An 11063-nucleotide genomic window follows, 5' to 3' on the forward strand; every position below is an offset into this window, starting at 1 on the left:
GTCGACCTGCCACGGCTATACCCGCCTGCCCCGCGACCTGTCACGGATAAACACGCCTGTTAGTCGACCTGTCATGGCTATAGGCTACCCGCCTGCCCCGCAACCTGTCACGGATACCCAGGTGAAAAAAGTACACTTCTATAATGTACTTAAAGTGCTATTTTCGGAGTTCACCAGAGCTTCACAGTTTGCCACTGGAGTCCTCTTCCACTCCTCCATGATGACATCACGGAGCTGGTGGATGTTAGAGACCTTGCGCTCCTCCTCCTTCTGTTTGAGGATGCCCCACAGATGCTCAATAGGGTTTAGGTCTGGAGACATTCTTTAGCAAGGCAGTGGTTGTCTTGGAGATGTGTTTGGGGTCGTTATCATGTTGGAATACTGCCCTGCGGCCCAGTCTCCGAAGGGAGGGGATCATGCTCTACTTCAGTATGTCACAGTACATGTTGGCATTCATGGTTCCCTCAATGAACTGTAGCTCGCCAGTGCCTGTTCTGAGTGGAACCTGTCCTGTTAAACCGCTGTATGGTCTTGGCCACCGTGCTGCAGCTCAGTTTCAGGGTCTTGGCAATTTTCTTATAGCCTACGCCATCTTTATGTAGAGCAACAATTCTTTTTTTCAGATCTTCAGAGAGTTCTTTGCCTTGAGGTGCCATGTTGAACTTCCAGTGACCAGTATGAGAGAGTGAGAGCAATAACACCAAATTTAACACACCTGCTCCCCATTCACACCTGAGACCTTGTAACACTAATGAGTCACGTGACACCGGGGAGAGAAAATGGCTAATTGGGCCCAATTCGGACATTTTTACTTAGGGGTGTACTCATTTTTGTGGCCAGCGGTTTAGACATTAATGGCTGTGTGTTGAGTTATTTTGAGGGGACAGAAAATTTAAAATATTTACAAAAATGTGAGGAGTGTACTCACTTCTGCGAGATACTGTAGAAATGTACTTTTTTTTCACCTGGGTATACCCACCTGTCACTCGACCCGGGTTCCGTCAAAGCTTCTGTCACAGTCACCAATAAATGTGTTTGGCTTGCCTTCAACTTTGAATATGTATGCTAGTAGTAGGCTATTGCCAATAGGCCTTACTGTTATGTTTGGACCCTTTTTTTATTGTAGCAAATTCCTTAAGTATGTATACACAATAGCAGATCGAAGTTGTAGCCTAGTAGTAGTAGTAGTAATAATAATAATAACGCCTACCTCTCGCTCGTGCTATCTTAAGGTAAACTTGCCTACTGTTCGGACTAAGGCACGTCAGTCACACATATTTGTAGTCATTGTTTTTTGCTAAGTTTTGTTTTTCTGTGGAAAGTTATGTTGTTTTTAGCTTTTGTCTGTACAGTATGTCATTGTTTACACGCAGGACAAAAATGAAAATAAAACCACTTGAACTGAAATCGAAGACCAAATAAGTCCATTGTTACATAGGCTAGCCTATATAACATAAGAAACAGTTAGCCTATGATTAATTGTAATTAACATCAAAAAAGTTGTTCTGCCGAGCCTATAGGCTACACTGTGTAGCCTAGCCTATGTCTAGTGGTGCTGGGGAGATGTAGCCTATTTATGCACGACAGCGCGGTATAGGCTTATGAGAATATCGCTCTGTAAAAACAACAAAAGCGTAGGCCTAGCTTAACTAGAGGCCCAGAGTGTATTGACCAAAGTTTATTGACCGTGAGTGCCGAAGGAAGCGTTCAGTGCGTGCGCACTATCTAGTAAGTAGACCTTCCAACGTTCAAAACACTAGTCCGAATGGACACAGGAATCGGGCATTTATTTTGTGACAAAGAAAGTTTATTTTCAGCAGTCTTTCAAAAAAGACCATTTTTGATAATTATTTTGATTATTATAGCCTACATTGTCAATGTAAGCCATAATAATCATGGGGGGTGCGGTTGTTTGGTGTGGGGTGTAAGAATAGGATTTTCGAAATTGCAGTAAAACACATTCTGTCCAGTTGATTCGCTGATGATTGTCCCAACTGTCCAAACATTACAAATAGCAATGTGTCCAAACTTTTGACCAGTACTGTAAATATTTATACATATTTATAGCAATATATTCATAAAAATGTATGTAAATAACACTTACTTTTCTCGATTGCTAACACATTATAAGTGATTCAGTTGGCCCAGTTTCTCAAACCATCAGTTCTCAAAACAAAGACACATTTCTCAAAACGTTTAACAATGATAACATTAGGTAGCAAAACTGACGACACACCAGTCAATATCTGAGAGAGAGCTGAAAGAATCATTTACTGGGGTTTTAAACTTACACAGTACCAGTACTTTAGATGGGGGAAATTTCACTATTCTATGTACAGTAACAGTAGCAGTAACAGTAACTGTAGCACGTTGTACAACCTCAAACTTGTGATTGTCAACTTTTTTTGTAGCCATTTGTTATGTGTACTGTATTTTTGCAGAACTGAGAAATGACTGCCTAGGGATATAGTCTTGTGTCAGAAGACCAATACACTGCTATAGTACTGTATTACTGTAATGGAATTTGGCCAAATGTGCAGAGAATGCTGAGTTTACTGTATTGTGGTGCACACCAAGTTCATACATATTTTTCTCATGCTTTTCATCTACTGCAAGATCAATTTACAATAGTAAAATGAAAAAAAAAAATCCCCTCCAAAAGTTCATTGCTGTATTTTACTGAATCTGCATCTGTAAATTTATTTTTGTATAGTGTAGTAGACATTGAGCTGCAAAATAATTCCTGAATCCCAGTAAGAGGTATTTTTGTTACAGTGTTATATGAATTGATCTCACTAGTGTTTACTGGGCAGTGCAGTAGTCTGTGTATTTGTTACGTTTTGTGTGTCATCTGTTGCCAAAGTTTGATTTTGTCAGACAAGAATAAGTTTTTAACTAGAACATTTTATTTTGACCTGGAAGTTTGAGGTTTGTACAAGTTGGTGTATAGTTTTGAGACTGTGTTTATAGTTGTGAGAAAATGTTGAATTGTTTCATGAATTGTGCGTTAGCAATCAAGAAAATAACTACACTGAAAAAATTTGAAAGACAAATTTATGTTGGCTTGTCATAAAGCCAACTTAAAGTCTTGTTTAAAAAAACGTAAAAACTTTGGTCAGTTAGGCCAGAATATAGATGTTCTGGGTGATTGCTAAAGTGTTGCTAGGTGGTTGCTAGGAGATTCTGGGTGGTTGCTAGGCTCTTGCTATGCAATTGCTGGGGTATTGCTAGATTATGTAGTTGATAGGGTGTTCTGGGTGAACATACACAGACATTCCCACCTCTGTTAATAACAGAAACTCAAAAATTGTTTGCAAAAAACAAGTTTTTGTTGCTCTTTAACTTGTACTAAAACATGTGATTTATACCATTGAAGTAGCCTGTGTAATATTAATAAAACTGCTCATCTCCTTTAGTGATACAAGCTCAGACTCATTTAGAATCTATTGATGTTTTTCATTTAATGTCTTTACTTGGTGCCATGATGGATATTGAAATCTTGTTATTTATTTTTAATTTCAAACAGTATATAGATGACTACTTTGTGGTAATGCAATGTTTGTGAACACAACTGTGTATGTCAGGCCATAAATCTCCTAAGAATGCATGGGCGCTTGCTTTGGTGTTGCCACCCCTCATAGACCTCATGCCACCTGTCCCAGGCCCATGTACACCTGTGCTACAATTATACTGTGTCTTCAGTGCCACCCAGTGGCCAAGAACAGCTTTAAAATGAATGGCTCCAACACTCTTTGAGAGCTGTCAACCTTCAGTATAGGAATAAATGAAAATGAAGAATTTAAGTGATAGTGTTTCTAGTGATCTGCTTGAGTGTTTGACTAAATTGATGATTCTTTTAGTGCAACTTTCCAGCTATCTATAATATGGGATCACATGAAGCATCAACATGAAAAGTAAGTCATGCTGTTTTACACTTAAAACTATTATGATGAATCACAACTAAGTAACGCCCTGAAAGCCGCACATTCATTAAGGTTCGAGGTTGTTAAACAGCATACCACACTCTGGTAAAACCCGAAGATAAAATTCAAAAAATTTTGTGTGCACAAAACACTATGTAACTTCAAGAGCCCAAATCACTAAAGCCAAGTTTACACTACAGGACCGGCCACATGTATTTCAGGACAAATGGATGAATTCACGTTATATTTTAAGATCAAGGTCATTATATAGGTTTTTAAATGACTAAACACTCACTTGCACATATTTGAGAATCGGAATATCAGATAGTTGATGACATGGGGAGAAAAGCAATAAATCTGTTATACAGTGTGGCCGGCTGGCCGCGGTGTGTCACGTGACAACCATGACGCATCGTCACGGAAACAATAAAGGGAAACGTTCTAAAATAACAGTCGCCTTAACTCTGGGAGGTCAGCCAGAATGTTTTAAACTTATGTGTGAAAGGGTTATTTTAATTTTAATTAAATTTAATTCAAAATTTCATCTAATTTCCTCCCAACATCTATTTTCAAATAAAGTCGTTGGGTGACAGTTGGCGTCAGCTCGTGTAGTGTGTAATCTCCTGTTGCAGATCATTTACGTAGTGTCACCTAGTGTGAACACCACAACGACTTCAAGACTCCACAGCAAGTCACGTAACGTTTAAAGTCCTGTAGTGTAAACTTAGCAAAACAGACAAAACAGTGTAAGTTCATATTTTTCGTCACATGGGAAAGCATGTGTGATGAAACTTTTTAAATGTATGACTGAACGTTCTCTTTTGATAAACCAGCATTTCAAATGATTTTCCTAAGGTGTTTAACGTCTGCAGAATAATTTCTTTCAGCATCCTGCTTGAGGTTAAATATAGTATGTTTTCAACTATTATCACCACCTTCTCTGACTCAAATAAAGCTACTATATGTGCTAAAAATCTTTGTACATTTTTGCTCTTCTGTCAGTTTTGTCAGAGGGACTATGCCACACTGTTGTAATGCAAACACATTAAGAACCATGGTGGCTTTACAGAGGGGATGTTTTTAGTCATTTTTTTTTTTTTCAACAAGGGGGATAGCATCCCCCTGCAAAACTCTTGTATTTCATCAAAAATATCTTAATTTGTGTTCTGAAGATGAACGAAGGTCTTACTGTTTTGGAACGACATGAGGGTGAGTAATTAATGACAGAAATTTCATTTTTAGGTTAACTAACCCTTTAAAATCTCCATGGCTCTTTAACATGTGATTCTAATCCACAGCAGCAGAGGGCGCTCGTGCTGCGTCAACAGTGAGGTATTAGATAAACATGAACCCTAATTATGAAATGACTCTTTCGTACTTCCTGAAACATGACAGGCCATAGCACTCACTGGAAACTATTTAAGTTTCTCAAAGTGCTGCTGTTTAGTGCCATATTTTCGATTACAGTTTTGTTCCTTGTTGCCACAGATAGGACGTTTACATTTGATGTGGACGCGGGGCTTCAGCTGGGAAAATGGGAAAATACAACAACCATTTCTCTTCATTTAAGTCCGCAACAGAGGAAGAATCTGCTAGCAAATTTCAAAGGTAACAAACAACGTAGAAATACTGAGTCCTTCTCTGCCCCGATCCCTAAGCGCAGTTTGACATGAAACTCATCATGTGACGTGAATAGATTTATCAGGAAGACATTTAGATACAGTTAACGGAGATAAGGGATGCGCTGTCAACATCTGTGCTTTAAATATTACAAATGTAATTGTAATGTAACTGTTGCAAATGTCTTGTTTTCATCTCTTTCATAGCGGCCATACAGATTCCCATGGTGTCATTTACTGAGACAAATGTGAACACGAGCGTGCTGCACGAGTTTGATGGGCTGCTGAGGAGGGGTGAGACACCATGAGTTACAACAGCATCAAACAGTGCTGTCAACGCAAGATTACTGAAACCTTCCCCTAATTGGTGTCCCATTATGTTTTTCCCATTACAAATATTGAAGCATTTCATAAAATTAGGCTCAGAGGCAGTGACATCATGTGGACCCTTTCTGTATTGCTTGAAAACGTCTCAGGTTACGCATGTAACCATGGTTCCCTGAGAACAGGGAACGAGACACAGTGTCTTAACGCATTTGGAGAACGCCTTAGCGGGAAACGGTGTCTGAAACGCTATCAAATCACAGCAATCGTATTGGCCAGCGACAGCCTATGACGTCACTACTAGTGCGACCCGAACACACATAAGGGGCGCCTAGAGAACAAGTCATCCACTTATCGTCTGAAGGGGCTGTTCAGCAGACGGCCCCGAGGCATGGCAGGGAGACGAGTGTCTCGTTCCCTGTTCTCAGGGAACCATGGTTACATGCGTAACCTGAAACGTTCCCTTTCGAAAGGGAACTCCCACTGCATCTTAACGCATTTGGGGAACGAATACCCACACCGCCATGCTGAGGGGAGTGCATGCCAAAGAATGGCTGTGACAAATATCAGAAACCATTTCGACTGAAAGGCCAAAAAACACTCCGCAAAGGCTGTCAGTGACAGCATTCCCTATGGCCACCACCCAAGCTATAAGCCTCAAACAGGCCTCCAGAAACATCTAGAGGCCTACCAAGGCCGCTCAAAGGCTTGGAACCAACAACTTCAAACAGAAGGGGTCCCTTTAAGGGAATTCTCAGGGGAGCATAGTCTACCCTGACTGCCACCAGGGAATCCGACCTGGTCCTACTTAGTAGAAACCTAGTCTGGCCAGCAACCTGTCTGTTACCAAAACAGAATCTCTAAAGCACTAGCCTCCAGAGGAGGGGTCCAGAAAGAGGGACTGCAAACTGGCAGTAACTGGAAGTAACCAACTCAGACCGGACGTAGAGATGGGCATCCTGGGGAGCAGAACTCAGCATAGCGCTTAGAACCCTTGCAATCGAGGGGAGTTACTCTGCTCAACCTAGGATCTACAGAGCGCTTCCTAATAAGCACTCTGGAGGCTGAATACTCTAAAAAGGGTCCCTAAAGAGAGACGTACCTCCCGCTCCAACAGGAGCTGATCAATCAAGGGAGTTCTTACTAAAAGAACCCTTTAAACCTCAGTGACCAACTCAGGGGCGAGCTCCTCAGCCTTCAATACTGACCTCCCAGGGAGGTCTCACGAGAGACCTTCAACCTTCCGATCAGACCTCGGGAGCATAGTACTCCAAAGAACGACCCTCAATGCGAGGGGAGTACCCACTGGACTCACCCGAGACGAATATTGACCAAGCTCAATGCAAGTACCAGGGAGGCTCCTAAAGAGCCTACACTCTGATATGACTCTCGGGAGTCAGAATACTATCTTAGCTGGAAGTGCTAAGGACCTACTCGACCCAGAGGATCTCCTTCAAGGTGGCCTGCTCGAGGGCCAACTACTTGGTAAAGATCTAGAACTCCAGGGCTAGTATCAGGGAGCCTGAGCTACCTGATAACCATCTGCTCAATTCTAGGGAACTAGGACACTCAGGAACCTAGCTCAACCCAGAGGATGGCTTTCAAGGTGACCAAAGAAGGCCAACTACTTGGTAGCAAATCTAACTCCAGCAGAGATAGCCACTAGAGGTATGCAGGCTTGGAATACTCGTTCGCATTGCCATAACGAGCCGTGTAGTCAGCATATTGCTTTCTACCCTTAAAACAAGGGGAGTACAAAACTATGCAACTGGTCTGACAAGGAGGCCTCAGTCAGGGCCTACTACTCTAGCATAACACGGCCACAGGCCCGAGGCTAATGCTTGAGCTCTAAGGGAGCGTGCTCAACTCGCCCTGAAAAAGGGGAGTACTCAACACGCTCGACTTGAGCATCACTGGTGTTGGGCACATATGGGGCACAGAGCTCTGGGAGCGAAGTGAGCTAACCCGAGAAAGGCTCAAAGGTAAAAACCTGAGCAAAAACTCTCACTCCAAGACGAGAAAAGCCGTCTGAGCTCAGCTCTGGAGGAATGGATGCCCCAACAGGAAGAAATTCCACAGAAGGGGCCTGCAACACTCGACTCCGCAATTTGATAATAATCAAGGAGCTTTTGGTGGAGAGATGCTCCAAGCTCAAACTAGCTACTACCAAAGCTCTGGAGAGCGGAGACTTCAGCATAGTGCTTTCCACTCTCTAATCGAGAGGAAGTCTAACAATGCTCAAGGACAACCACAGGGAAGGCTTTCAACGAAAGCCGACAACACCTGGCTATTTGTCTGTGCCTAACACCACCAGGGAACTGAAGCTCAGCATATCGCTTATACTCTAATATCAAGAGGAGTTTCAGCTCAACCTAGATACATTGAGGAGGCCGTAAGGCCTGCCACTTGCATTAATAGCCTAATGCAGAAGGCGGGCCCCGGCCGGGGATGACTCACACAAAGAGAGGAGGCGTACTAGGATCACTAGCTGCTAGTCTTAAGCTGGAGATGCTCTCCAAGGAGTAGCCTACTCCGGGCTACTGCATACTAGGAGGCAGAAAGCTACAGCTGAACCGCCTCTGTCAAAAAAGACATATTCCTGAGTACAAGCCTAGGCCGGATATCGGGGCGGCCCAAAAGAAGGGCCGCCACACACGCACTCATGACTTTCTTGGAGCTCAATGAAGTGGAGACTTCAGCCTAACAACTCTAAAGAAAGGAGGCCAGCTCACACAACACTCAGGGGAACTGACCACCTGGAGCTCAGTGGAGCGGTGGCTTCAACAAAACGACTCTCCAAGTGAGAGGAAACCAACACACTCACTACAGGGAATGTCCATCACTTAAGGACATAAACTACCTGGAGCTCAGTGGAGCAGAGGCTTCAATAAAAACTCAAATGAGAGGAAGCCAACATACTCATCATAGGGATTGTCAAGGTGGCCTTGCAGTAGACCAACTTCAAAGACCTCAACTACCTAGAGCTCAAATGGAGCGGCAGCCTTGAATAGAGATTCTCAAACAAGAGGAAGCCAGCTCACTCATCACAGGGTGATGTCAAGGGTGGCCCAGAGACGACACCTACCGTCATGATCTATCTGGAGCTCAGGGGAGCGGAGGCTTCAGCATATCGCCTTCTACTCTCTAAGTGAGAGGAAACCGCTTCACTCGACCTAGGCCAAACACCTCAAATCGTGATATTACCTGGAGCTCAGCAGAGCGTTGGCTTCACCAAACGACTCTCTTTAACGAGAGGAAGCCAGCCCACTCAACTTAGGAGGATTATCAGGGCAGCCCCTGAGGGCCGAACACCTGACATTTCAACTACCTGAAGCTCGGATGAGCGGCAGCCTAAAAAACCAACTCTCAGATTGAAAGGAGGCCATGCCATTCACTACAGGTGATATTTCATTCTTAATGCTACCCGCTATTAAGACCTCATAAAGAAAAGAGGCACATAGTAAGGGTGCCATGATAACCTTTCCTAATAACGGGAGCTCCAGGGCCCCAGTTTAAATGCCCCAATACAAAAAGCATAGAATAAACATCCCCTTATTCCTTTCTACAGGGGGCTGAGGTCACTAAATTTGTAATGGCTCTCACAGAGGGAGAGGTAACCTAAAAAGAGCAGAGGCCTAAATGTAAAAATGGCCTGCCATACTCTGCAGTCTGAAAGGGTGCGCTCACTAACAAGCTCTGTGCCGGAACCACAGACGGGTTAAAAAAGGATGGAACCAACACATCATTGGTCCAGCCTCAGGTCTGGTGTGAAGCGCCTGGGATATAAAAGAATAAAAGCTCCCTATTATTCCTTTCGATAGGGAGCTGAGGTCACTAAATGTAAAATGGTTCTCACGCCATAAAAGGCAACCTGCAAAGCTCAACCTGTAACTACAGTAAATGGAGGCCTAAATGTAGATGAGGCCTGCCGTACTGCTGTAGACTGGAAGGATGCACTCAATACCAAGCCCTTATGCCGGACCAACAGAAGGGTTAATAATAATGGAACAGAACCCAACATCAGTCCATCCTCAGGCCTGATAAAAAGCACCTAATATGAATAAACACCCCCTTTAATCCTCTCCATAGGGAGCTGAGGTCACTAAAAATATAACAATTCTCACCAATGGTGAGGCAACCTACAAAGCTCAACCTGTGACAACAGAAAGCGGAGGCCTTAATGTAAAATGAGGCCTGCCATACTGCTGTAAACTGAAAGGAATAAACACTTACTAACAAGCCCTGCGCTGGACCAACAGAAGGGCCCTAATAATGGAACAAACTCATCATCGACCCAGCTTCAAGCCTGATATTAACAGTGTTTAAGGTGGGAGGGGAGGGATTTATAGTTGGAGCACAGCATAATCTGCCACCGCGTATGTCCTGCCATATACAGACAGGACCATTTTCTGCTTCATAACACATAAAGGCGAGTGCAGAAGGAAACACGCAACTAAGGTTGCCAAGGGAAACACTCAAGTGCGAGAAAACAGCCTTATACAGGCGAACGCGTGTGCTCCTAGTTCAAACAAACAATGCACAAGTAATGTGTGTGATAGATATAAAGCTTGCACACAAACCTACACATCGCTCGTCCAAACGTAAATAGAGCATTGCTTACTGATATAGAGGACGCATCCTAAATCAGCTAAACACTCTCATAACAAAAAACCCGTCCTGCTTCCCTCGAGAAGAGACAGACAAACGAGAGTGGAGCTTTCCTCGCCGGGAAACGCTCACAACGCGTGCCGACAGAACTCTCAAGCACTGGGCATGCATGCTCTAACAAAGACGCACGAGTCAAGTGTGTTACCAGGTAACTAAACATGGATGTGCACACTGACTGAAACGTCTGTAAATAGCCGTTCTTAAGCCGTTCAAAACAGTCCCTGAAAGATGAAAGAGGATGACTTGTTCTCTAGGGGCTCCTTATGTGTGTTCAGGTCGCACTAGTAGTGACGTCATAGGCTGTCGCCGGCCAATACGATTGCCGTGATTGGATAGCGTTTCAGACACAGATTCCCGCTAAGGCGTTGCCCAAATGCGTTAAGACGCAGTGCGAGTTCCCTTTTGAAAAGGAACAATGTAATCACACAATTCTGACTTGAAGCTTTAGACGTCCTAAATTTTGGTGACAGGGTAACAAAAATTCCAAACCTTATGGAATAAATAAAAATACAATTTAAAAAATGTAAAC

General features: G+C 43.3%; 1 protein-coding gene across 1 annotated transcript in view; it reads right to left on the reverse strand.

The window, feature by feature from the left end:
• Positions 1–11063, reverse strand: part of LOC127505289 (acidic mammalian chitinase-like) — a 39113-nt gene that overhangs the window by 18333 nt on the left and 9717 nt on the right. The gene's annotated exons all lie outside the window — the stretch shown is intronic.

The sequence above is a fragment of the Ctenopharyngodon idella genome, chromosome 22 (genome assembly GCF_019924925.1).
Source record: "Ctenopharyngodon idella isolate HZGC_01 chromosome 22, HZGC01, whole genome shotgun sequence".
Taxonomy (NCBI): Eukaryota; Metazoa; Chordata; class Actinopteri; order Cypriniformes; family Xenocyprididae; genus Ctenopharyngodon; species Ctenopharyngodon idella.